At 40.4% G+C, this 25,739-nt stretch overlaps 1 protein-coding gene and 1 long non-coding RNA gene across 2 annotated transcripts in view; both read right to left on the bottom strand.

The window, feature by feature from the left end:
• Positions 1 to 25,739, bottom strand: part of HCN1 (hyperpolarization activated cyclic nucleotide gated potassium channel 1) — a 207,587-nt gene that overhangs the window by 102,052 nt on the left and 79,796 nt on the right. The window lies entirely within an intron of this gene.
• LOC125319877 lies at positions 141 to 24,461 on the bottom strand. The gene is made up of 3 exons (XR_007200927.1): positions 24,451 to 24,461; positions 8,192 to 8,196; positions 141 to 1,524 (listed from the first exon to the last, which is right to left on the bottom strand). It is a non-coding gene; the product is annotated as an uncharacterized LOC125319877 (long non-coding RNA).

Genomic DNA, 25,739 nt, shown 5'->3' with positions numbered 1-25,739 from the left:
TCGGTGGGACACGATCCAGTCCCCAGACTCCTGAATCTAACAGCATAATTCAATCAAAATGAAAAAAAACAAAGCAGCTACAATGTTTTCTATGCATTTAGAAACACATAGAAAGAAACAGCATATCCAACATATGTACAATCATCATTGTACAAATAGGACGCCTGTAACCAACTTCTTTCAAACTCAGTATATTCTTGACCTTCTTTTTTTTTCATTTTTTTTTAAGGTAGTAATATTTTTATCTTCCCATCTCTGTGAATAAAACATGAAATCAGATACTTTTTGATAACTCATGAAGTACCAAAAGATTAGATGTACACAGAAACTTGAAAGTTTTCACATTTACAAAAATTGTATCTGAAACTATTGCTGTAAAACAGTTTTTTCTCTAGATGTGTCTGTCATAACATGGGGCAAATATTTCAAGTAGCTCCTCTTGTTTCAGCCAGAACCAGGTTTGGGAAGCAAAAGAAAGTGTGTGTAGGAAAGCAAAAGAAACTTTTCTCTTGCATGATCCTAACTCCTCCTAAAAGTATCACTTTGAGATTTAAGTGGATGGTTCATTAACCACAGTTCTTTTTACATGCTGCCTTCTCCCCAAGTCACACTGCCACATAGCTGAGCTCCAAATCAATTGTCCTAATTATAATATGGCAGTGTAATGATCTCACTGAAAACAATAGAAATAATGAAGAATATTTCTTCTGGGGAATTTAAGCTGATGTCTTTCTGAAGCTGTTGAGGTTAATCTTCCAAACATGGAAATAATGTGCAAGGAATTGAAAATTAGTAATTATGTTAAATTTCCTGTGGAATAAAACTTCTGAGATGAAACTGGTTCTCAATGCTTTATTTTAATAGCATGCAATACCTTCCTTTTAAAAAGCCCAAGAAATGTTGCTTTATGAGGCACATTGTTTTAATGTTTATAGATTTGAGTTGTTAAGATTAGATATAACGTGAATAAAATATGTAAAATTTCATACCGTATCGGAATCTGAATTCTGCTTTTTATAGTAAATTAATTGAAGAGTTCATAGGTCAATAGTTACAAAAAAACCCCAACACTATCAGTACAATTCAAGGTAGTTGATTAATGCTAATATTGTGTGAAATTTGGAACTGTTCATGAGTTGAATGCTTAAAGCCCTAAACACAAGAAATCCATTTGTTCCTATGAAAATCTTGTAATAGCAAATACAATCAAGTCACTCATATATCATAATAACACAGAGACATAAAAATCCAAGAAATAACATCTAAAAGTATATATGCGAGTTAATTATTCTTCCAGTAAGGAATCAGTGATTTGTGGTCTAAATCAATGCTTCATAATATTGACAAATGATTTTTAAAATTATATGGATAATTGAACGAAATTATAGAAAACCTTTCTTGTGGGAAGTGCAAATGAAGTCTGCAGTTAAAATCTTACTGCCACTCAAAACCACATAGAAGATATCTTTTAGAGTTTTAAAAGCCTAATTAAAAAAAAAAAAGAAAAAAAAAAAAAAAAGATGCCTGGGCAGGTACAAAGAACATACCAGGATCATAATCTTAATAATTGGCCTTAAAAATCATCATCAGAATTTAAGAATTTAGCTGCCTGGTAAAAAGACATATATGGACAAAAAAAAAAAATCAACATTGTAAAGAAATTACTTTGGAAATTTGCACACAATAGTCTCTCTTCAAAAGCACTATGTTTATTTGGCTTAGTACATAAAACTGCCTAGAGCTGAGTTATTCATATGCTGAATTATTCTATTTTTCTGTGTTCGACAACTGATAAATACATGGCTATCATTGTTAGAAAAAGTGAGAGTATGCTTGCTTACACACAAGCATGATTTGTTCACATTCCTGAATACTCAGGAAGTCTCTACAGATACCCTGTGTGATTAAAAAAGTGAGAAATTGAGAAAAAAAAGACAAAATAGACATACAGGCAGTATTAAAAAAGAGGAAATATAGTAAGAAAAAAAAGTGTTCTTTCATGGTCTTATTTGGGTTCTTTGATTTATATCTTTTTCAAAATATTTAAATTCACACTTGTGCCTGAAGGCTAAAATTTTTCTGCAGAAAAAATATACAGAATCAACTTAGATTTTATGTTTTAATGCTATCCATTTTAACAATGAAAGGTGGATGAGGGACCATCGTGTCTAGATTTTTTCCATTGTTTTTGATAAAATAAATTAATATTACATAATTGTTAATTTTAACATGGTTATTTTATTATGCTAAGGTATTTTGAAAAAAAAAACCTGTTTGAAAGAGAAAACTGTTAGTGCACAGCAAGCCTAATGTTTAAGTACCTCTCACAGAGTTTACCATTATATAGTCCCTCAAAGAAAAGTCTACATTTAGTAACTTTTTTTTTAACAAGTTAACCTCATTAAACACAATGCCTAATGGGAATAAAGGAACAAGACAGATCCACTAGATGCACTTTCCAAAAGCTGACTGGTTCCCTATCAGAGCTCTTGCTGACATTGAAGTCACCCCAGGTAATCACCTAGGGTCTCTCTTCAGAGATTTGATCTGAACATTTCATCATTGCAGTCAGATTTTATGTGGCTTCTGAGTCTTGAGTGATCTGTTGTTGAAGACTACACAAATAAACACCTTTTGCACAATTACTACATGTAGTGGGTTGAACCTGAGTTGATGGACAGTCTTTTAGACTAATGACGCTTCTCACAATTTACATATTTAAACCGCATGGAAAGCATGATTCACCTTTGGTCGGAGCTCGCCTGCTGGAAGGTGAGGGGGGCTCCGAGCCTCCGGGCCCCGCTGGGCCGGGCCGGGACCCCTGCCCCTCCCTTTCCCAATGCCGCGGCACGGACCCTGGGTCGTTGGGTGGGGGGAACTGTCCCAGAGCCACAGGCAGCTAAAACCAGCCATGGATTGCTCACAGCTAAACCCAGCCATGGACTGCCGCACAGCTTAAACCAGCCATGGACTGCCACAGCTAAAACCAGCCATGGAGTGCTCACAGCTAAACCAGCCATGGACTGCTCACAGCTAAACCCAGCCATGGACTGCTCACAGCTAAACCCAGCCATGGACTGCTCACAGCTAAAACCAGCCATGGACTGCCACACAGCTAAACCCAGCCATGGACTGCCACACAGCTAAACCCAGCCATGGACTGCTCACAGCTAAAACCAGCCATGGACTGCTGCACAGCTCAAACCAGCCATGGACTGCCGCACAGCTAAAACCAGCCATGGACTGCCGCACACCTAAACCCAGCCATGGACTGCTCACAGCTCAAACCAGCCATAGACTGCTCACAGCTAAACCAGCCATGGACTGCTCACAGCTCAAACCAGCCATGGACTGCCACACAGCTCAAACCAGCCATGGACTGCTCACAGCTCAAACCAGCCATGGACTGCCGCACACCTAAACCCAGCCATGGACTGCTCACAGCTCAAACCAGCCATGGACTGCTCATAGCTAAACCCAGCCATGGACTGCTCACAGCTCAAACCAGCCATGGACTGCTCACAGCTCAAACCAGCCATGGACTGCCGCAGCTAAACCCAGCCATGGACTGCCACACAGCTAAACCAGCCATGGACTGCTCACAGCTAAACCAGCCATGGACTGCCGCACAGCTAAAACCAGCCATGGACTGCCACAGCTAAAACCAGCCATGGACTGCTCACAGCTAAACCCAGCCATGGACTGCCACACGGCTCAAACCCAGCCATGGACTGCCACACACCTAAACCCAGCCATGGACTGCTCACAGCTCAAACCAGCCATGGACTGCTCACAGCTCAAACCAGCCATGGACTGCCGCACAGCTAAAACCAGCCATGGACTGCCACAGCTAAACTCAGCCATGGACTGCTCACAGCTAAACCAGCCATGGACTGCCGCAGCTAAACCCAGCCATGGACTGCCACAGCTAAACCCAGCCATGGACTGCCGCAGCTAAACCAGCCATGGACTGCTCACAGCTAAACCAGCCATGGACTGCCACACAGCTAAAACCAGCCATGGACTGCTCACAGCTAAAACCAGCCATGGACTGCCGCAGCTAAACCAGCCATGGACTGCCGCACAGCTAAACCCAGCCATGGACTGCCACACAGCTAAAACCAGCCATGGACTGCTCACAGCTAAACCCAGCCATGGACTGCCACAGCTAAACCCAGCCATGGACTGCCGCAGCTAAAACCAGCCATGGACTGCTCACAGCTAAAACCAGCCATGGACTGCCGCACAGCTAAAACCAGCCATGGACTGCTCACAGCTCAAACCAGCCATGGACTGCTCACAGCTAAACCCAGCCATGGACTGCTCACAGCTAAACCCAGCCATGGACTGCTGCACAGCTAAACCCAGCCATGGACTGCCACACAGCTAAACCCAGCCATGGACTGCTCACAGCTAAACCCAGCCATGGACTGCCACAGCTAAAACCAGCCATGGACTGCTGCACAGCTAAAACCAGCCATGGACTGCTCACAGCTAAACCCAGCCATGGACTGCCACAGCTAAACCCAGCCATGGACTGCTCACAGCTAAACCCAGCCATGGACTGCTGCACAGCTAAACCCAGCCATGGACTGCCACACAGCTAAACCCAGCCATGGACTGCCACACAGCTAAACCCAGCCATGGACTGCTCACAGCTCAAACCAGCCATGGACTGCCACACAGCTCAAACCAGCCATGGACTGCCACACAGCTAAACCAGCCATGGACTGCTCACAGCTCAAACCAGCCATGGACTGCTCACAGCTCAAACCAGCCATGGACTGCTCACAGCTAAAACCAGCCATGGACTGCCACACAGCTAAAACCAGCCATGGACTGCCACACAGCTAAACCCATCCGGCGCGGCTTCCTGGACGGGCGGGTCCCTCTCCCGTCCTCTCCATGCAGAGCCGGCGGAGCCACCGGGAGCCAGCGGTGCCTCCTGTCTGCAGCCAGCACACTTCGCGCTGAACTGAAGACACCACGCAGCCAGTAGCACAGAGGGAGCGAGGCTTTCCCCACCGTAAAGCCTGAACAAGGACACTCTTCAGCATGGCGGCTTCAGAGTCAGAGAGGAAGAGAAACTGAGTCACGTGAGACGGAGCTGAGCATGGCGACGGGAGAAAAGAGGGCGGTGCTGCGATTCTGGCGCGCAGCTCAAAAAACCTTCTTGCATGCTGTGGTAAGAAACTGTAATACCACAAACTGTTTGTCTCTTTAATCCATTTGAAGTACATGGGGGGATGACAAGTTCACGTGTGGCCCATGAAAATTGTGAAGAGCGCCTATGCCAGGCTATATAGAAGTATTGAGAGGCTTTTAGAGACTTCCCGTCACGAAAAGAAAAGCCTTTGTGTTCAGGCCAAAATAACTCATCCTTAAAAGAATTAATAACCCCATGTGATAGCCTATGTTTGGCAGTGTGAAGGAACTGTGAGATTTTTCGTGAGATTTTTCATGGAAGAGATGTTTTACACCACAGCAGATTGTTTCTTTCTGGGCAGGTCTGCTGTTGGTGGCAGTTTGGGAACCACGTGCAGCTGAAGAAAACCCTTTTTTCCTTAAGCATATGAAAGAGACTTATCAAGAACTGCAACACTGATTAACATCCCATGCTCTGGTACCCTTTGTGTGAGCTGAAATAATGAGGGAAGTGGCTGGAGAGGGGGAGGGGGGCATTTGCTTTAATTTCTTGTTATTTCTCTTTATTTTTAATTTTGTTAGTAATCAAACTTTTCCTTTGTACCGCAACTGTTTAAGGTTTGTGCCTGCTTTGCTTTCTCCTAATTCTTATCTCACAGAAACAAAATAAGTAAGTGATAATCTGAACAGAACCACTTCACTAAATTGGTGTTTCTGCCCGGTTTTCGAACTGAACCCGCTACACTACAGCTTCAGTCTACACTTTCAGTTGGCCATTCATGTTGTAGCAGACAATACACACAATTGTTTATCCCAGGAAAACCTCTGCCCTCTCAAGTAGTTGATTTACTGTATCAGTATTTCTGCTAACTAGATGTTACTGACAGATCTCCTTCAGAGCAGTATTTAAGTCCATCCTGCACTTGGTAACAGGAACAACCTTCTATGGACTCATTTCTTGCAGTCTTGCACTGATCTACTGCCAGCGATTGTCTGTGGGATTGTCTGCAGCCTTTCCCAGTGGATCCATAGGGATGTCAGAAAAATCAGCTGCGTGTTGCTCCACAGGACTACATGCTCCATCCTGTGTTCTGCAAACCTTACAGGTTTAGCAACCAATAGTGAGCTTTTGTGGGAAATATCCTACCCAGACCACATTGCTGAAGGCTCAGTAATTTAGGTTTATTATTTACAGATTATTTACAAAAGAAAAGTGACAGAATTTCATCCGTTGTCAAGAGCATTTCATGCAGCTTTTAACTCCCTGACCTCCCTCCAGTCCAACCTGTTACAAGCACACCAACAATTAAAGCACCCTCACATCAGGACAGTCAGTGCAGGTTGGTGTTGTGTCAGCTCTTCCTTGACATCACAGACTACGAAATACTGCAGCACTGAGCACAGCACAAAGCAAAAACATCTCTCATTTCACACTTCTTTTGAACCAAATGCATTCACTCTTTGGCTTCTGAGGGGGATTAGTATGCTAACCCCCACACAGCCTTTTTTGCAGTGTCCTGCTTCTGCTTTCCCTGCTGACACCAAAGTTGTCTCCAAAGTCCAGCTGGAATCAAACTGGCTGGTGAACAACAGCATAACCCATAATGACAGTCTGGCAGCCAATGGAGAAGACACATGGTGAAGCTAAACTGCAGACTAAGAACTTGAAGTAAACATGCTCTTCTTTGAATAATCCCATGTACCCCTACTTTTTTAATTCTTCCTTGAACGAATGGAACACTTTGGAACATTTCCTTTGGGATATTTGATAGTTTTATCTTTGATTCCATTTACACTGCTGTTACAAGAACTTTCTTGTTCCTGTTTCAATGCATTCCAAATTAGCATTGAGAATCTGGCTCACTTTGTACTTTTAAAGGCAGACTCTCCTGTTACTAAACATCTGGAGGAAAAGGATTTACTTTCAGTAAGTAGATGAGAATTTTCCCCTGATTTCTGTGCTTTCTCATATTCTTGCTCCCCAAAGCATCCCTGCAGTACAATTTCAGTTCCTCTATTCCACGTTCTACTTTTGCTATACCCTGTCCCTGTGCCATACCCTCTTTTTTCTTTTATATACTCCAAGGGAGAACATGAATATTATATCAAAAAATATTCATAAAAGATTCTCCAGTTCAGAATAAGTAACTCTTCCATCCTTTTTTTAGAATGATTGTACCAAATGACTGCCATTAAAAGGTCAGTATTTCAACCACCACACTGTAGAAATATTGCCAACTCCAAGCCAGTATTATTGTGATTCAGGTGACCCTGCAAAACCTGTGATTCACTTAAAAATATCCTTTGGGTTGTTCATATTTGCATGCCTATCAAACTTCCCTCAGAAACTGGTGGCTAAAATTAGCTATTAAAAAAAAAAAAAAGAAAATAGTAATAAGTCTGAGATATTTGCAAAATCACTCAACTCCAGGAACTGGGACAGAGAAAGAAAAGCATTATTTTAAGGCCTACAATAAAAACAGATGAGTCTGCAAGTTTTCAATGATATTCCAATCATCTCCCTTTTCCTAAGTTAATCCTAAATTACAGAAATCCTTTGTTTCCAGAAGGCTAAATCCTGAAGCCATTTATCCTGTGTGCTCCCAGTCTCCTACAGATTACAACTCTGTGACTGTGCTGTGATGGAGACTGAATAGCAAGAACAGTATTTATGCAATTGCAGAGCGACAGTGGGATGGTGAGGTATTTTTATCATTGCATTCGGCAGCACCAGCTAAGCACTAGGTGCTTCAAGTGTTTCCAAAGGCCATGGTACAGCTAATAGCCCAGGGAGAGGACAATAGAGAACACAGAGGTGGCAGGAGGGAGGAGAACTAACCCATGTGAAAACCAACTCATCATGCATGGAAACGGGCTAAGACTGTGCACTGTTCGGATAGTGCCATCAGGTGCCCTGGGCGACAGCATCTCACGCGTGGCTGACAGAGATGGAAAAAGCGGCGCTGAAGCACATCCCCAAGCAACAGAAGTGGTGAGTGCCAGGAGGAGTACCGGCCTGCTGCCAGCAGGGCTGCCCTCTTCTGACATTGTCTAATGCTGTAATAGAGCCAGGACCTTTGGGTTTGCTCTTTGTTTTTTTCCAGTTGACTAGGTTTGCCCACATGCCATGATCAAGCATGTAAGCTGAACCCTTCATAAAGAGGGTCAGGGTGTCTTGAAGTATTTTGTGGGGATGGTGGCAGACCCTCTTATTTATCAGCCCCTCTTATTTCTAATGAGGTGTTGAAAATAAAATACGAAGCGTTTCTAAGCAACCCCATCCCACAAGACAGATAATGTTTTATCTCCAAATACTTTTCCAGCCGCATAACTGTTGTGTGCCTGTGGGGTATGCATGAGTGTACCATCACTCTAGTTAGGAAAAAGAGCAGGAAAAGTCATGGTTTTACAGAGCTACAAAAACAATATTTCTACACAGTTCTTGCCCTGTGGAGATGCTCTGTAAGCAATGAAAACAGGTTGCAGGGAGTTTTCTGAAAGACTGCTGAATGTGGAGTAGCACTTACTCAATTCTCTACCAGGCAGTATTCCCTGAAGCACAATTTTGAAATTACTCTGGACAATTTATCACCTGCCCAAATGACCCTGTCACTTGGGGGGTACATCTGCATGGAACTTGCTTTAATACTCCCAGCCCCACAAGCAGCAATAAACAATGGCCATTTTTTTATAAATCAACCTGCCAAATACAGTTTTGTCTCCTCAGATGCCCAGAAAAAAAAATAATATTCATTCCTGGGTCACCCACATGTTTTCTAGACATTAAAATGTCATAAATAAAATTGAAAAAAAAAGTCCCAATCCACAGTCATGATCATTCTGGGAAATCCTTGGTGGTTTGACTGGCTACCAGCTGACTTCTATTTCTGAAATAAACACATTAAAAATAAATAAAGAAGTTGTCTTACTTTTTTAACATGCCTCATGTTAACTATTCAGACTGTGTTCTGCCCAAGTCCTGCACTTATTCTGGTCACTTGTGCTTCTTTAAACATGAGCTGCAGATAAGCTCATTGTTGAGAAGCAAGAGACATGGATGCTACAGTTCATCTCTGGCTGTCTACTGGCTACCTGGACAAAAAGTGACAGAAGACAGAGGACTCTTCTGGGGCTTTCTTGTGCACCCACCACATGGAGGTCATGCATTTCTTACATATAGTTTCAACAAATAGTGCTCATCCCATGTACACTCCTGGGATTATGGAGTGGGAGTAGTCAGTTTCTTTACATGAGAAACAATGATAAATATTATTCATGTTAAAAAATCCTAAATAATTAATTTTTTAATTTTTTTTTCCCCCAAGAACAAAGGAGTTCATTGCACCATGGTAACAATAAAGCAAACATTATCTCTGAAAGTCAAAACAAAACAACTAATGAAGTACATCGTTATGTTCAAAAGATGGAAAAGATTACATAATCACAGACTAAATCCTCTCTAAATCACAGTCAGGTCTCTCCAACATCTTCCTTTCAAACTTTTTATTTTTCCTTTCAATTGGTCTTCCTTTTCCACTTCAGTGATTATTGATTCCTCCTTTCTGAAGGAGCACAATTCTAAAACAATTATCTGCTCTCTTAGTATTTACCTCTCAGCTACGAGCAGAATGTAATTCCATCAGTGTACTGTTCTTTTCTCTTCATTAAAATACAACTGTTAAAATGGGAAAACAGTGTACGGTTTGTTTTCTAGTGATGAATATAATGTACTAACATATAAAGGATAGCATCTACCTTAGCTACCACCCCTTAACAGTGCTTCCCTATCAAATGAATCATTTGTGTGTGTAAAGGCAGCTCCAAACAGTGCCACACTCAACACGCGATTTCCTGCTCCATCTCTTTGATTTCAAAAAGACCTTTCCTTAAGAATGTAACAGAGTTCTTTTTTGGGATCTATAAACATTCAGGTATCCCAGGGAAATCCTTTTTCCCAAAAGTCAGTAGGAGTTTGGTATTGTCTTCAGTGGATGCAACATTTCACTTCATTTTCCCTGTCCTCTTGTGGCTGAATTAAAATAAATGGCAGTCTGTCCCAGCCATAAGAGGAGAAAGGTTTGGGGAGGCACGTACTCAAGAGGGAGAGACAGCTGTTTGGCAAAGACAGCTGAAACACAAGAGCTGTTGTTCATATGGATTTTAGTTCATTTCAAGTATTAATCCCTGTTTTCTCAGATACTGCACATTCTGATTTTATGCCTGAAACAACAAAAAGATCCATTAATATTTCCTATTATAATATCTCTACATAAAAATGTATGTAAGTTCAAGTTTTGCGTGTCTATATTCCTGGCACTGAGAACATGCATGTCTCTTTGTTCTCAACAAACAGCAATGTTATAACAGTCTGTATTAAATGTTCTTGCACTTTTGCTATCTGTAGCAGTAAAATTTGCCTTGATGATGTAAATGCTCTTTTCTGAAACGCAAGCTGGAGAGAAATGTATAGATTTTGCATATTTTGAAGTTTACACATGACTCACATGGACACCAGATTTTACCTAACCAACTGGAGGATGTCATGTGAGCATTTACCCATCTTTCTCCGATGACCTGTGAGAAAACACTCTGCTTGGTATGTTTTGTGGACTCAAACACAATTTAGCAGGAAGCTGACAGGAAAGAGTCATCACTCTCCATTAAATCTGTATATATAAATATACACTCTAGCCCAAGTCACCAAGCACTGAAATCCAAGACAGAGAACATGCACAATCTGTACAGTTTCTTGCTATTCCTATTACTTATTTTACACCAACTTTAAAAAGGTGAAAAACCTGTCCTGCTAAGCAACATCACCTAGATGTGGCCAATCCAGGCTTAGGATTCAGAAAAAATATCATGCAGTATAACACATACAATGAAAATCCAGGATGTCTGAACGTCGTCCCACTCTACGCTGCACTGGTGTGGATCTCAAGTACTATCTGCAATTTTGGGTATCTCAATAGAAGAAGGATTTCAAATTATTAGAGTGTGTCCAGAAGAGTGATCAAGATGGTAGAAGTCTCAAGGGCAAGACTGAGTATCTGAGGTCAATTGGCTTGTTCAGCTTGGAGGAGAGAAGGCTGAGGGGGGACTTGACAGCAGGGTACACCTTCCTCATGGGAGGCAGAGAAGGGGAGGTGCTGATCTCTTCTCCCTGGTGACCAGCAGCAGGACACAAGGAAGTGGAATGAAGCTGCTCCAAGGGAAGTTCAGGAAAAGGTTCTTTACTGAGAAGATAGCCGTTCCCTGGAACAGCCTTCCTACAGCGCCAAACCTCTCAGAGGTCAAGGAATATCTGAAGGATGCCTTGATCCTGCTGTTCAGTTTTGATAGTCATGTGATTAAAATGGAGTTGTACCCTATGATCCTTGTGGGTCCTTTCCAACCTGAAATTCTATGACCGTACAATTCTATCAGCTTGTTCTTCTCCAACACATAGCCTATTCATTTTAATCCAGGAGGCTTCTAGGTGTCTAACACTTCATTAGTTGTAAAACTCCCTTGTGACTAATACTAATTTAGGACACAGTTAAAGGTTCTTTTGTGTTTTTCAGCTTTGGTTACTTCAGTTCTTCTGCATCAGATGTCACAGAAACAGTTGTGCCAAAGCCAACAGGACTCAAGCCATCACCTGCAGTGCTACTTCAGCAATGGCACAGATGTTACCACAAGTGCTGACTGCTACGAAAAGTTTCACAGATATTCCTTTTTGGTATTGCTAGCAGCTCAGCTGTCATGCTTTAGCTTTTGAAGTTTATTAATGCAGTCGATATTTGTGATCACCCTGAAGTCTACACAGAAATAGACACAGACCTACACCTGTACATATAATTTACCAGTTGGAGCTCAGCAATAATGGTGATTCATACACAGGACACCTCTGTAAAATAAAAAAGGCAAGACAAGAACCAGAGAAAACTCCTCTCATATCAGACATGCAGACAACTCAGAGCCTCCTGCCTTTTGCAATAAATGAGTCAGCTGGGTATCCTCTGTGGAAGAACCCCCCAGTGTTGCTTGAGAAGGAAATCTGGATGATGGAAATTCAAAAGACCCCTGGGAAGACTCATTTAGTCTTAGCACCTAAATACCCTTGGGGAGGGTTTTCTAGGTTGTTTTACTGCAGTAGCTGGGGTTTTGGTCTCCACTCTCCAAGGGCATTTGTTCCCCATATTAAGAGATCCAAAAGAGGGCTGAACCAATGCCAGGCCTTTTCTTCCCGGTTTGGGGAATGAAGAGGGTAGGAAGTTAACAGCTGTAGCTCCTCTGCTCCTTTGACAGACTCTTTTGACAACCAAACCCTACGCAACCAAGATGAGCGTGATGAGCCAGCCTGGGTACCCATGCAGCTCTGCCCTAGTCCTGCACTGCCCGGTGTTTGTACCACACAAAAAGCTGACCCAGTCTCGTGGGGGGTCTTCTGTCTTCACACAAACCCCTGGGACAGTCTTGTCCAGATTTTGTAGCCAAAGATGAAAAAGAAGAACATAATAGTTAACATACTTCTACACTTACTGGTCACCAGAATGAATTAATTCACACACACAATGTGTGAGAACCTTTATTCTTATGAAATAGGTCAACCACTCAGACCCAGTCCACTTCCATTTGTCCCCTGTGTCCCTGATGGCATGGCTTTACCAGGGAAGTATTAAAACATGTTAAAATCTAAATAAAAATACGAACACATTTTAGTGAATTTTTTATACTTTTAAAAAGAAAATTCTGTATTCAATTCCTTGTACATATTTTCCACAAAATTCTAAAAAATCTTTAGTAGAATATCACTCAATCCTCAGAAAAGAAAAATTGTATTCCATGAGTTATTGTACTTGTTTCAGCTGGGATAGAATGATTTTTTTCTTACTAGCTGATACAGTGCTGTGTTTTGTATTCAGTAAGAGAATCATGTTGGTGACACATTGATGTTTTAGTTGTTGCTCAGCAGTGCTCGCCCTAAATCCAGGACATTTCAGTGTCCTGTGCTCTGCCAGTCAGCAGGTGCACAAAGGCTGGGGGAGAATGGCTAGGAGAGCTGACCCGACCTGGCCAAGGGATATTCCATACACAGACCGACATGGCCAGGACATAAACTGGGGGAATTACCTGATAGGAAGACGATCAGGATTCAAGGACACGGTTTGTCATCCGTCAGTGGGTGGTGAGCACTTTGTTGTGCATCACTAGACTTTCTTGGGTTTTATTTCCCTCTCTCCCTCTCCTTTTGGTTAAAATTATTATTAGTAGTATTAGCATTACAATTATTGTGATTATAATTATTATTGTTGTTGCTGCTATTATTATTGTAGTAGCTGTTGTTATTATTATTATCTTTTACTTTGTTTCAGTTATTAAACTGTTCTTATGTCAACGGATGAGTTCTATTTTCTTTTCTTTCCTCTATCTCCTCCCCATCCCACTGATGAGAGAAGGGGGAAAGGGAAACGAGACAGCAGCTTAGTACTTAGTTGCCATCTGGGGTTAAACCATGACAGTTGTGAAAAAAAAACATGTTAGCCACCTTTATTGAAGAAAATATGGAATGTATTCATCATGGGTATTAAACTATTATGATTTTGCTTTTATTTACATATAAAATATTTGATTATTTTTTAACAAAAAAAGCATGTAGTGCCACCTAGGGGTATTCATAAGCTTATGAATTTGAATTTTTGACAGCTCAAATATTTTGGATTAGATTTATTCTTCATAGCTGCATTCCTAGGAATAAAAATATGCAGTAAAGGAGGTATATGAAATTTTGTTTTGCTGGCCTGACAGTAGAGTGCATGCTAATTCTAAAAACATCACAAAATTAATTCTTTTTCTCTGTATCAGCCAGTAGCAATAAAGTAAACAACTCTCAAAGAAAATTACAAAATAAATAATCCTCATATTAGAACAAAATAAATAATAAGGAAAAAAACCCTTCTCCTGACTCAGAAGTCCCACATTACCAAAAGAGTGGAAAACTAAAAATCACATTAATTGGCTGTCTCAGATGTGTGAAACTCCATTTCACATGCCTGAATTTGCATTTGATTTCCTCCAGTTCAGCAAGAGCTGGGCCGGGAGTAGGATTTTTCAGCAGCAGCATGAAGCCAAATGCCATGTGAGCCACATCATCCATTTACTCGCTTTAGTTTTTATTTCTTGCATTGATTTGTTTTCGTTTGGTGTTTTTTCCCCATTGCTTGATAGTTTGTGTCAATGAGGGATAGATATATTGGTGTTATTTTGGAAAGATTATTGATAGAAATGGATTAATCTACCATAGACTGCTTCACACATAGTTCATTGATAAAAAGTGCACTGCTACCAAAACAAACCTTTAATGTACCATACTGACTGAAGATAAGGGTTGCTACATTTGTCAAGAATATTTTATATAAAAATATGACAGCAAATATAAAATATATTGGTAGAGAACTAATCCTTGCTATTTTACATGGCAAACTCAGAATTACCAAACTGACTACAATCATGAAAACATTTTAATCAGGCTGCCTCAGCAGCAGAAATTTCTCACCACCTCCTGTCTACATGATATGGATCTACCTTACAACAGTACCCCAGCATTTGACCAAACAAGAACTTTATAATAACGAATATGCATTTGCAGGTGATGCAGCATAAGCATTTTCTGCCTAACCCAGCAAAGCACTTAGCAAGTACTTTATTTTAAGGGCATGAGCAAGTGCCTTGATTCAGTGGGGGAAAAAAAACCAACCAGCCAAGCAGGGCTCTGTCCATCATTTTAACTTTGTATGGAAAGGTTGGCATCACTGGAAAGCTGACAGTTATTTGTCTCTCTCTACCTTGCCTCTTTTGTCAGACACCAAAGAGAGAAGCACTGCTCACAATCCAATCTGTTTCCACCCCTATGAAATACTGTGATATTTTTTTCACAAAATACCACAGCAGCAAGAAGGGCTGGTTTTATTATTTTGAATTGATTTTTGATAAACTTTCAGTCTACCTGATTTTTGAGATACTGGATCATAGTGTCATAGTAATAAGTCTGTCATACTGGATACAGTCTAAAGAATACCATGTAACTGCAGAAGTGGTAGAGTCTATTCAGTGCAAACTATAAGAAAGCCAGACGAGTAATTTAACAAACAATCTCTGTTCCACATAGCAGGGTTTTTTTCACAGCTTCCTCCTCTCTATCAAGCCCACCCACTCATCTTCACACTCAAGTAATTCAAAGATGTTACCAGAATGTCTGTGAGGTTGGAAGAATCTGTGAGATTTTATGGATTACTTAAAAAGCACTGTTCAGAAACACTGTATTATAATGGATTTTTCCAAAGAAATTGTTCCACATTTCCCTTAGGAATCTACAGGAACTAGAAATAGTAGCACAAGAGAAAGGATTTAAGTTCCAATGTACTAATGTCAATGCAAATGTGGGCTGTGGAATCTTCATGCTCTATTTGTAAACACTTGGGTGATAAGGGATACAACAACGTTAACACAATAAAATTCTATTAATCCCAATAGTGATAAAAAGAGAGAAAGGAAAAAATAAAGGATAGTAAACTGCTAGTCCCTAGAAATATGGGATTTTTCATACACTTTACAGGAGATCAATCCTGCAAAATGCTGTGTGTATTCCGTGGTCCCAATCCAGGAAAGCACTTAGCAAGTACCTTACTTTAAGAATATTACCAGTTGCCTTGATGCAATGGGGAAAAAACAACCAAATCAACCAAACAGGAATCTGTCCATCATTTTAATGTTACATAGTAAGGTTAGCATCACTGGAAAGTTTTTTCACCTGTCTAAATGTAGATTCATTCTGGTTTAAAATCACTCTATTTTATTTGAAGAGTCTGCTTTACATCATCTTGCAGACCAGAGCGCCTCCTCAATTACATTATTTCTTTTCTCTGAAGTTAGTGCTCCTGCATGTAGATCCTGCAAATCCTACTGCATCATTCCATGAAGGTTCTCACATAAAATTCTCCAAAGTAATAGCATTTTTATAGCTGCATTTCATTGCAATATAATTTGATTTTCTAGTGCAGTGCTCTAATCATTTACTTGGAAATAACCCCTCTCTTCTGTGTTCTCTGAGGCTACTCTTCTGCTGCATGGAAGGAGAACAGTTATGGACAATTAAAATTACTCTAAGTGATAAAGGGAAATTATGAAATGTGAAATAAGGTTCAATAACTAAGTGGTTTTGGAGATGACCTCTCTGCATTACAAGAAGGCCTAAAAATACAAAACAAAGTACCTCTCCTTGATACACGGATTATTGACTTTCTTGTTCTTACTTTAAAATGTGGTTAGATGTTATTGGTTTTTTTCCCTTATGAATTACTGCCTTCATTTACCCAAAGTTAAAATTTTTATGAGTCAAAGACAACCTAGGCCAGTTTATCTCTATCACATCCCCAACCTGTTACGTTTTTCATTCTTCAGAGAAACTTTTACAAGGGTCCCAGTTAAATCTATGTCCTTTGTCAGATCTGCTTAATACACTGTCTGCCCCTTCTTCTGCTGTGTACAGGTGACATGCAAACTAAGGAATGGGTTCTAAAGTGGTGCTTTTAGCCACTTTGCCTTCCCTTCTGATGCTTGTTTGAGACATCTTATGCATTTATGTATTTAGTTCTTCGTCACCTGTACTCTGAGATCACATGTCACTGCTCACACAAGAAACTCAAGCTGGAGTTTATTCTTCTGCCTAAAAATAGAAAAAAACCACTAAGCTTTGTTATAAGCTCAGTGAGCTCACGTAGATGAACTTTTATCTCTCTCAAGGGGAGCTACACTCAGACCAAACTGAGAACAAAAGAAGGCAATGAAAAAGAGCATAATAAAACCAGTTCAGTAAGGCAGGATGGGGTAAAATACGTGAGAAGTCAAGATAATTCACTCAAGTAATACTTTCAAGGATTGGTGATAGTGGGTAGAGGCATTCAGCAATATCAATATACTTTCTGATTGGGAAAGGAGTATCAGAGGACAGAGGTAACTGCAGGTTTTCTTAGTTCTTCCTGCAGAGCCCATGAAGAGTTAACAAGCATGTGGTATCCCACCATCCAACACCTCAGATCTACACTGCTCTAGACCTACACTCCTCCTGAGGTACCTAAAAACCTCCTGAGACACAATGCAGAGCATGCAAAGATACGTGATGTTTGATATGTGGCTAAATGTCTATTTTGCTATTTCAGGAATTTACAGTAACAGTTCTAGTGTTCTCTGTTCAAAATAATAGCTCTAGGTCTAAGTTTCAGCCAAATACTGCTTTTCTACATCTCACATAGAGATTCAGGCTGTCCCTCGGCCAGTCACAAGGCAGAGCAAGTACTTTGTACACTCTTGGCCAGTTACAAGGAGTCCTCTTTGCACAGTTCCAGGCACCAGAAGTCAGCTCCACTCTGGGTGATCAGTTCACCCAAACTCAGGTGGAAACAGGACTGCACAGCAGCATTTCACCTCCATGTTCCTGCACAGAAAAGCCCCCAACAAATCTCAAATACACAGTGAACTGCAATTCTCAGTTTCATTTTCATAGCCTGGCCAAATGCTTTGAGGATCAACTGATCTCAAATAAAGTATCTAATGCAGCTTTGACATGTGAATTTGGACTCATAGGTCATCTGAGGGTTTTAATGGATCAACCTCATACACACTTACGTGAATATACAGAGATGAGCCTACTTATGCAGACTCGGGCAGGTTTTCAGAAAACACCCCACAAATAGTTAAATTATCACATTGACCCTTGAGATCAGATGGCAGAAAATGGTACTGAATCCTCCTATCCAGTTCTAAGAAAGTTAACAAAGTATAGCTCTCAGAATAAAAGTGAAAGGAAAAATAATTGACTTCTTTTGGTTCTTAGCTCATTACTGCTACAGTTAAATTGACCTGTCATTACTTATGAAGCTTTCCTCACAAATTCATACTGCCTGTGTCCAAAAATTACTCAGAAATCTAATGCCTACATTTTTTTCTTGCACTCCACATGGACAATTGCCATGCTTTCTCAGCAGGTCTACCAGTAAAGCCGATTAGTAGACACCAAGCAATTCAAAATCCAGCTGCAAGACACACAGCTAGAAAGAAAAGAATATTTCTCAACTGTACCCCCAGCATAAATCTTTCAAATGGACTTTTTATTGTGCACTTGGAAACATATCATTTTGCACAGAACACAAAAAGGTACCCGAGTTACCTCACTAAGTTGCTCATCACATACTTCATTCACTCCTCACTTTCCCTTTGGTAATATGGAAAACAAGATGTCAACAGTCTGTTTCACTGAAACAGCATGCTATTATAATCTGAATTATCACAGAACTCAATTTCAATACATTACTCAGAATAAACTCCTGATCCAGAAGGTTCCCTCTTTGACAGGACAAATAATATCTTTGGAGTGGAGCACAGAGACAAATATAGAACTTCTCTTACCCTGCCAGGAAACAGGCAACAGCAAGAGAATCCCTCAAATTATCCCCATTCAAGTCACGCAAGCAGCGGTGCTGTTCAGCAGACCAAGAGAGGGAGAGCAGCAGAGGGACTTGGGGGAGGCATCACATGCAGAGTTAGGTAACTCATGCTCACAGCTGTGGGGTGCAGCTCTACCGACACTGGCTGAGACACAGCAGGGCTCACAGCGCAGGGTATGTGTGCGTGCTTGTGCCTTCCCACACAATGTACTACAACTGCCAGACTACAGGAAACGCTCCTCGGGCAGGAGGAGCACAAAATTAGTGTCGGACATGTTTCTTACCTTTCCTAACTGTGATGCTATGAAACAGACTAATGGCTAATAGCTTTTAAACAAACTCACGTGCACCTGGCACAGAAGAGCAAATCAATTTGAGAGGGGACTGGATAAGACATTCCTATACATCTACTGTACTTTTTAGACTGTCTTACATTTTCTGCAGCAGAAATTGTAGTTACAGGGTAAAGTTTATTTCTAAGATAGGAGAATCTGCATTCCAATATACAGAAATTAAGACTATCAGGAAAATCAACATACTTAACATACTAAATCTTGCTATTCCTTATTTGGCATCCAAAATTACATACACCATTACTTTCACTTGAACAATGACTTTCTGATATTTTATGTTCTGCCTTCCTCTAAGCCTCCTTCAAAAGCTGAAAGTGATAATTTTTTCAATGTCTCATTATTCTGAACTCACAGTCAGCTCTTGCTAAGATACCGAAATGATTACATTGCTATCATCTTTCTGTACAGAAGAGAAAATTTTTTACTAAAACTTGACTGTAGTTCATTCATGTTTGGCATTAAGGTATTAACTAATGGAGTCCAATTTCTCAGGAACAACCACATGAATAATATTGCAATAATTCATTTAAAGTATTATTTACTAAAATCCAATTTCGAATATATTTACATTATTATTAATTGAGTATTCCAAGGGTTTTTTTCCATGTGGCTATTCGACATTTTTTCAGCTCAGTTACACAACCTCTTGCTTCCTCTTTTCATTTATTAGAGCAGAGGATAAGAAGATTCCTCTTGACACCCATTCATTACCACCCTTGGTAAAGCTGCAGAGGACACCATGATAATGAGGACATATGCAGGCACATTTTGCTGACATTTGTGTATTTGGGAAAAAGTTAACTGCAAGGGTAAAGCATGAGAAAGGAAGCATCCTCCTCACATTTTAGTGACCACCAGGTTAACTGAATGGGCTAGAGAAATACATTTCGTTCTTGCAGATTCCCAAGAGGCCAAACGAGAAAGCAGATATTCTCCCACTACTGTTGGAAATTCCTCAAAAATTCCTGAGTGTCTGATCCCAGCTGATGGTGGGATGCATGTTCCATATGTAGACATTTATTTATAGACATGTATGTTTTGCAGTATGTGGGAGTGGGCTGCTTGTTTTTGTGCGAGTACCATGTTTTCTGCCTGGATTGATCAGTGCGGCTGTGTACGTATATGCATATACAATGTATACAGGTATAACCTACTGGTAACACATGTTCAACCTCACTGCTGGCTGGACCTGGGTTCATGGAGCTGCAACAGCCTTAACTTTTTTGGGCTACCATATCTGGAAACTTCTAACAAACATCACTGACACAAAGGCAGATATTCAAAACACTATTAGGCACCCCTCAAATGGAATTAAATGAGTTTAATATATCTGTGTCTGTAACTGTGCTACATTATATGATGATACGAGAATTATAAGGCTTGCAGACTAACTGAAACAGCTGGAAAGGGACACAAGCTTTTGGGCATGTTGTTCTGTCATTACGTGTCTTTGTAATTCTTAATAAAACAATAATATCTGTGCAGAAAACCTGTTTCTCCAGGTAATACATACAAGAAACCTGTAAAGCTGTCAATGTGACACGGACACTAATTGCATTCGGGGACCAGTATTACTGCTGATGACAACAGCAGCAACAGAGAGGCTTAGGAAAGCTAAGCACAGAGAACAGATTTTCTGCAGGAAAGCCAAAGGAACCAAGTATCCACGCAGTCTGGAAGCATTTTGTGAAATGACAATAAATCCTCATTAACAATCTCAAAATCTAAAAATGGTTACATAGCCTAAGATTAATCTAAACTGCCAGGGTATTTCAACTGGGCAGATACTTCCCTTTCTCTCAGTTAACCCCACAAAAAACTATTTGGGATGCCAGTATTTTAACATTGCTTTTATATGACTAACATCCCAAGGTGTATTGCAGCAGGTGAGATCACATGAGAAGTACAAAAGTTCCTATGTCTCTCTTCCAATTCCATGTCCTTTCATTTCCCAGGCTGCCCACTGTTACCTTCCCAGGGCCAGTGTCCATCAGGATGCTCCCTCCAGAGGAGGGCCTATGAGGCAGCATTCTGCCACTCAAGGAGATCTGCTTAGTGGGTCTGTACTGAGACCAGTGCCTCTCATCACAGAAATGAAATTGCTGCTCTGGACAAGGAAAGGAGCAGCTGCTCTCAACAAGGTTTGGTAAGAAGGAGAGGGAAATGTGTCTCAAACCAGCAAAGAGTTAACATACTTTCTCAGTTTATTGGGTAAGAACCCACCAACTTCCATAAATACCCTGAGGTATTGGGATTACCAGAGTCTTTGGAGATGTTGAGGTCTTTGAATACAGTCCTGGAAGGTTATATGAAATTTATCATCTAATTGTTTAATTATTCATAATTTACATTGCAATTATCCCTCTTGGCTTTACTTTCTCCAGAAATTATTCTGTGTTTTACCCACTGAAACATGTAACCCATTAAAAAGACCTAAAATAGCGCCCGAATGTTTCTAGGCTCCAAAGTATATTGAAGTACAATAAACCATGTATTCAGCTTCTGAGATAGTGAATGTCCCTCTACTTCCTTGAAGTTCACAAATTTGTATCAGTCAAGGAAGGGATGCCATGGTTAAAATGCATTTACACTGCTGAATATGACACAATCACGGGCAAAAGTAAAGTACTCATCACCTTAAACTAAGGTGAACTTCATTGCTATCTTTTACTCCCTACTTCAAAGGGCTGCTTTGTTTTGTTTCAAATCTGAGTGCACTTCAGAGACATTGATTAAATGATCCAACATCACTTTTGCAAGTAAGCTCACATCAGCCTGACCTACAGGTTACCTCAGCTTTAAAAGGAAGACTTGCAGTTCAGTCTCAAAATTTTCCTTCTGCTAAAAGTTAAGAAGGAAAGGGTTGTTCTCCATCCTTGCTCTAAAATTCATCCAGTTTTAACATTTTTTCTCAAAACATCAGCTCTAGAATTGTGTGATACTATAATAATCAAAATTCACCTTAGCTGGGTTTCTCGAACAACAACAACAACAACGAAATATTTTCCTCTCTGAATCTCATAGTGTCTCTTTGTCACCACACTTCTAAACATCCAGCAGAAGGGAACATAAGGGTAGGTTTTACCACATTCAGGAAATAAACTAGTTGGAAAGAGAAGACAGATTGCCTTTTCCCTTCCATCTCTCTTCCTCATTCAAGAATAAGGCCACAAAGCTCAAACAATATTAGATGGTAGCGGAACCAAAAGGAGAAATCCTCACCCCAAAAGAGGTTCCGAGATTACACCTTATTAAACATAGGAGGATCAACATGGAACAAAGCTAGAGGAAAACAGATTAGAAATACCACCATTGCCCAGTCTACAGCCTGAAAAATGTAAGTCACTAGCTCTCATGATTGCTCCAAAAAGCCCACAAACGAAGACCCTGGCGGCTTGCAAACCTGACACAGGCCCCAGATGTTTTCTTCCTGTAATCTTATGATCATAACATGAAAAATAATCCTTTCTAATGCTTCAGCTTGTATTTGGTTTCTGGAATCAATTATATGAGTTTTCATACAGTTGTGTAACCACAAATAAAATCTGTTCTGAAGGCTCTGAATGCTTTCCTTGGGAGAAGGCTAATGGCACTGCTGAAATGAGTTCCTCAGGATGCTGTGAGCTTTGCAAAAGCCTCTAACCATATTATCTGGCAGAGTTTTTATTGTGATAACAGATCATAATTCTTTCCTGCTTTGCAGCATACTGAGTAAAAAATGTAAAATTGCTATATATTCTGTTAAAAAACAGGTGGGAAATGGAAATATTTTCTAAGCAAAGCTGCTTTCAGGATATTGTAGAAAGTAGGAGAGTTGGTAAGTGAATATTTATCCACTAATGCATTTCAGCATATATTTTTCTGTTGGAAATGAGAAGAAAAAAAAAATCTGTACAGACATATTTTTTCTGGCAATAGAGGTAGGGGTTTTTTGTATCTTTACCTTCTATCTGAATTCTATTTTGTTACAAATTTAATTCCCAGATAGTAATTACATTAGCTCACGCACAGGAGTAGCTATTTGCTTTGCTTTGTCCTCAATATAAAACAGCGTAAAGACAAAAGAGGAAATTCTACTCCAATGGACACTTGCCTTTAATGATTTTAAAAAAATATTTTTATAGTTACAGCGTAATAACTACACAGAAATATTTCTGGCTTCTTTTCATTACAATTGTTTCTTCATTACCCTTCTTACCCTTTCTTCCAGAAGGGACCCAGATATCAAAAGGAGGAAGATAGTAGATGGTCTTAGAGTCAGGTTTTTCAAAATTGGGTGCCATATTTAGGCACCTATATATAAATGGCCTGGTTTTCAAAAGAACTGAGCACTCATCAGTTCCCATTGATTTCAATAGGACCTAGAATTGATCACACCTCTGCAAATCAGGCCACTTCTATTTATGCGCGGGCATGTGAAAATACCAGAACAACTTTGAGCATCTGGTTTAAAAGCAACAGCCAAACGTTCTACCAGAGAGTTTTTAGATAAACACTGTAATCTCTAAATGAACTCACAACAGCACAAGAGGCACCTGAGCTGTGACACTTCTTGTTGCCTAAATGGCGTTGGTGAGAATTTTGCTGCTGAACAACTGTTCTGAGAGCTCTTCAAAAAACTTTTCTATTTGTAAATAAAGAGGATCTGAATAATCTCATATATTCATTTTCTTTCCTAACTAAAATAACCCAGTTCTCAGTTTCCATTTCACTAGCTGCCTGCTGTGACACTAAAAATTATGTTAGTTATGTAACAACATGCTCTTTGTAGCTGCAGAATAAGAGAATAGTGACAGGGACTGGGACAGCGAAGTCCCCATGATACTTCGGCTTTAGCTGCTTAATGACAGCAGGTTGCAAATGCACTTTGCTGAGCTGGAAGGCATTTGCTCCTTTATCTGACAGAACTAGACAGTTTCAAGAAAAAAAGGGGTATAAATGGCATAAACAAGAGGCATGAACTTAATTTTTAAACATTGTATTTGTTGGGAATTAAGAGACCACACACAAGTGAATTTTATATGCAACTTCAGGGACAGAGAAGCAGTAAGAGCAATGTTATCATTTCACAGAAAATGTCAGATTGTCCTTAAAAACCATAAAAATGACATATGTGATGCAAACTGCTCTCCTTAAAGTTTCTGTTTCTTTAAATGTGCTCTTTTACAGACCTCAATAAATGCACAGGGACAAAGATCTCCACAGCAGCCTTGACTCAGGCCCATCAATTCACAAAATGCTGAGTTTGTGGTGCTGCCCCCAACCTCATGCATTCTTGTCAGGTTACCTGATAAAAGCTGCACAACCTCAAAGGAGCACAGAGAGACAAGGGCTGGAGGGGGAGGCAGCAGGAAAGGAGGGGTGGAAAACCCAAATAACTGAAATAATACCAGGCTGCTCCCAGGGCAGCCCCAGGAGAAGCTCAGCCCCAATGTCCAGGCATGAAAACCATCAAGCTGAGTCAACACTACCGCTGCTTTTGACTGAGGGGGTGACTGCCAAGGGGGCACGGCAGCCACCATGAGATACAGATGAAAAGCCAGCTCAGAAACCTCTGCATCACTGTCCTCAGCAAATCTAATCCCAACATGACTCTGTGCAATTTAATAGCCTTGCAATCAGGATAGGTGAGATGGGTATGAAAATAGCTGCCAGTGATGAGCTCACAGCAAGAACTTTCACGTGTAAGTTTGTAAATACAAACCCTCTCCGCACAGAAATTACCAATTACTCTCTTTAGCTCCTAAGGGACCACCTCTAACCTCTAGCAACAGAGAATTCTGCATTCATCTTTGCTCTTCAGAGACTCTGATGGGTATCCTTCATCACTCCTCTCTCCCCACTTCAGAGACATGCTTGCACCAAATCTGCTTCTTTCTCCCAGACGATAAGGCATTAATATTTTGGTGCATCCTCTTTTTGACAGTTATATATTCATATGCTAAATTAATTTTTTTGTAACATTTGTTTTCTTTATCACAAGCTCGCTGAATTTTAATGCTTTTGCAATAAACAAGCCTTATAAACTGAGGAAAAGGACAGGGTTCAGGAATGAGGCTGTTTTTTTCAAGCTGGCAGCTAGCACGGACACTGCAGCTCTTTTATGGGAGTCTTCTGGGATGCATGTCATTCCGTTGACAGTGACAGAGAAGCAGCAACAGGAAAAAGTTATCTCTGACCCTGGAACATTGGTTTGGAAGTTTACATTAAGAACACAGCAAGGTATTATACCTCAATGACAAATTAAAGAAGTGGCTAAAAGCTGGATGCAGCTTCACTGTGAATGACTGGGAGAGAAAACCAGGCATCTGTGATGGTAAATTAATCTGCTCCTGCTCAGTGAATTCATGCTGTAATGGGCACTTCTAAAAAGGGCAAGGGAGATTCTGCAACCTGAGACCCTACTGCTGCTTGTAATGCTGTAATTTTGTATTCTAAGTGTGCCAGGGATACTTTCTCCCTGTTATAGGGAAAGAGATTTCACTGAGAGGCAGAACATGCTGTACATAAGCACAAAAAGCTGAAGTGTAAAAAATTTAAGCAGTAAGAGTGTTGGGGAAGCTGTAGCCTGGTTCCACTTTGAGGCGAGACTGAAATACAAACTGCTGAGACAGCTCGTTGACTTCCACCAGAGCAGAACTAAATGTCCATGAACATACAGAAACCTTTCCAGGAGAGTATAAAACATACATACCCTTGCACTGTGCCACAAAAAAATGTATATTTCAGAAGTTTGAGACAAAACAGTGAATCTGTT

This window comes from Corvus hawaiiensis, chromosome Z (genome assembly GCF_020740725.1).
Source record: "Corvus hawaiiensis isolate bCorHaw1 chromosome Z, bCorHaw1.pri.cur, whole genome shotgun sequence".
NCBI classification, from domain to species: Eukaryota; Metazoa; Chordata; class Aves; order Passeriformes; family Corvidae; genus Corvus; species Corvus hawaiiensis.
Note: the sequence above shows the minus strand (reverse complement) of the source record. Positions and strands in the feature narration are given on the sequence as shown.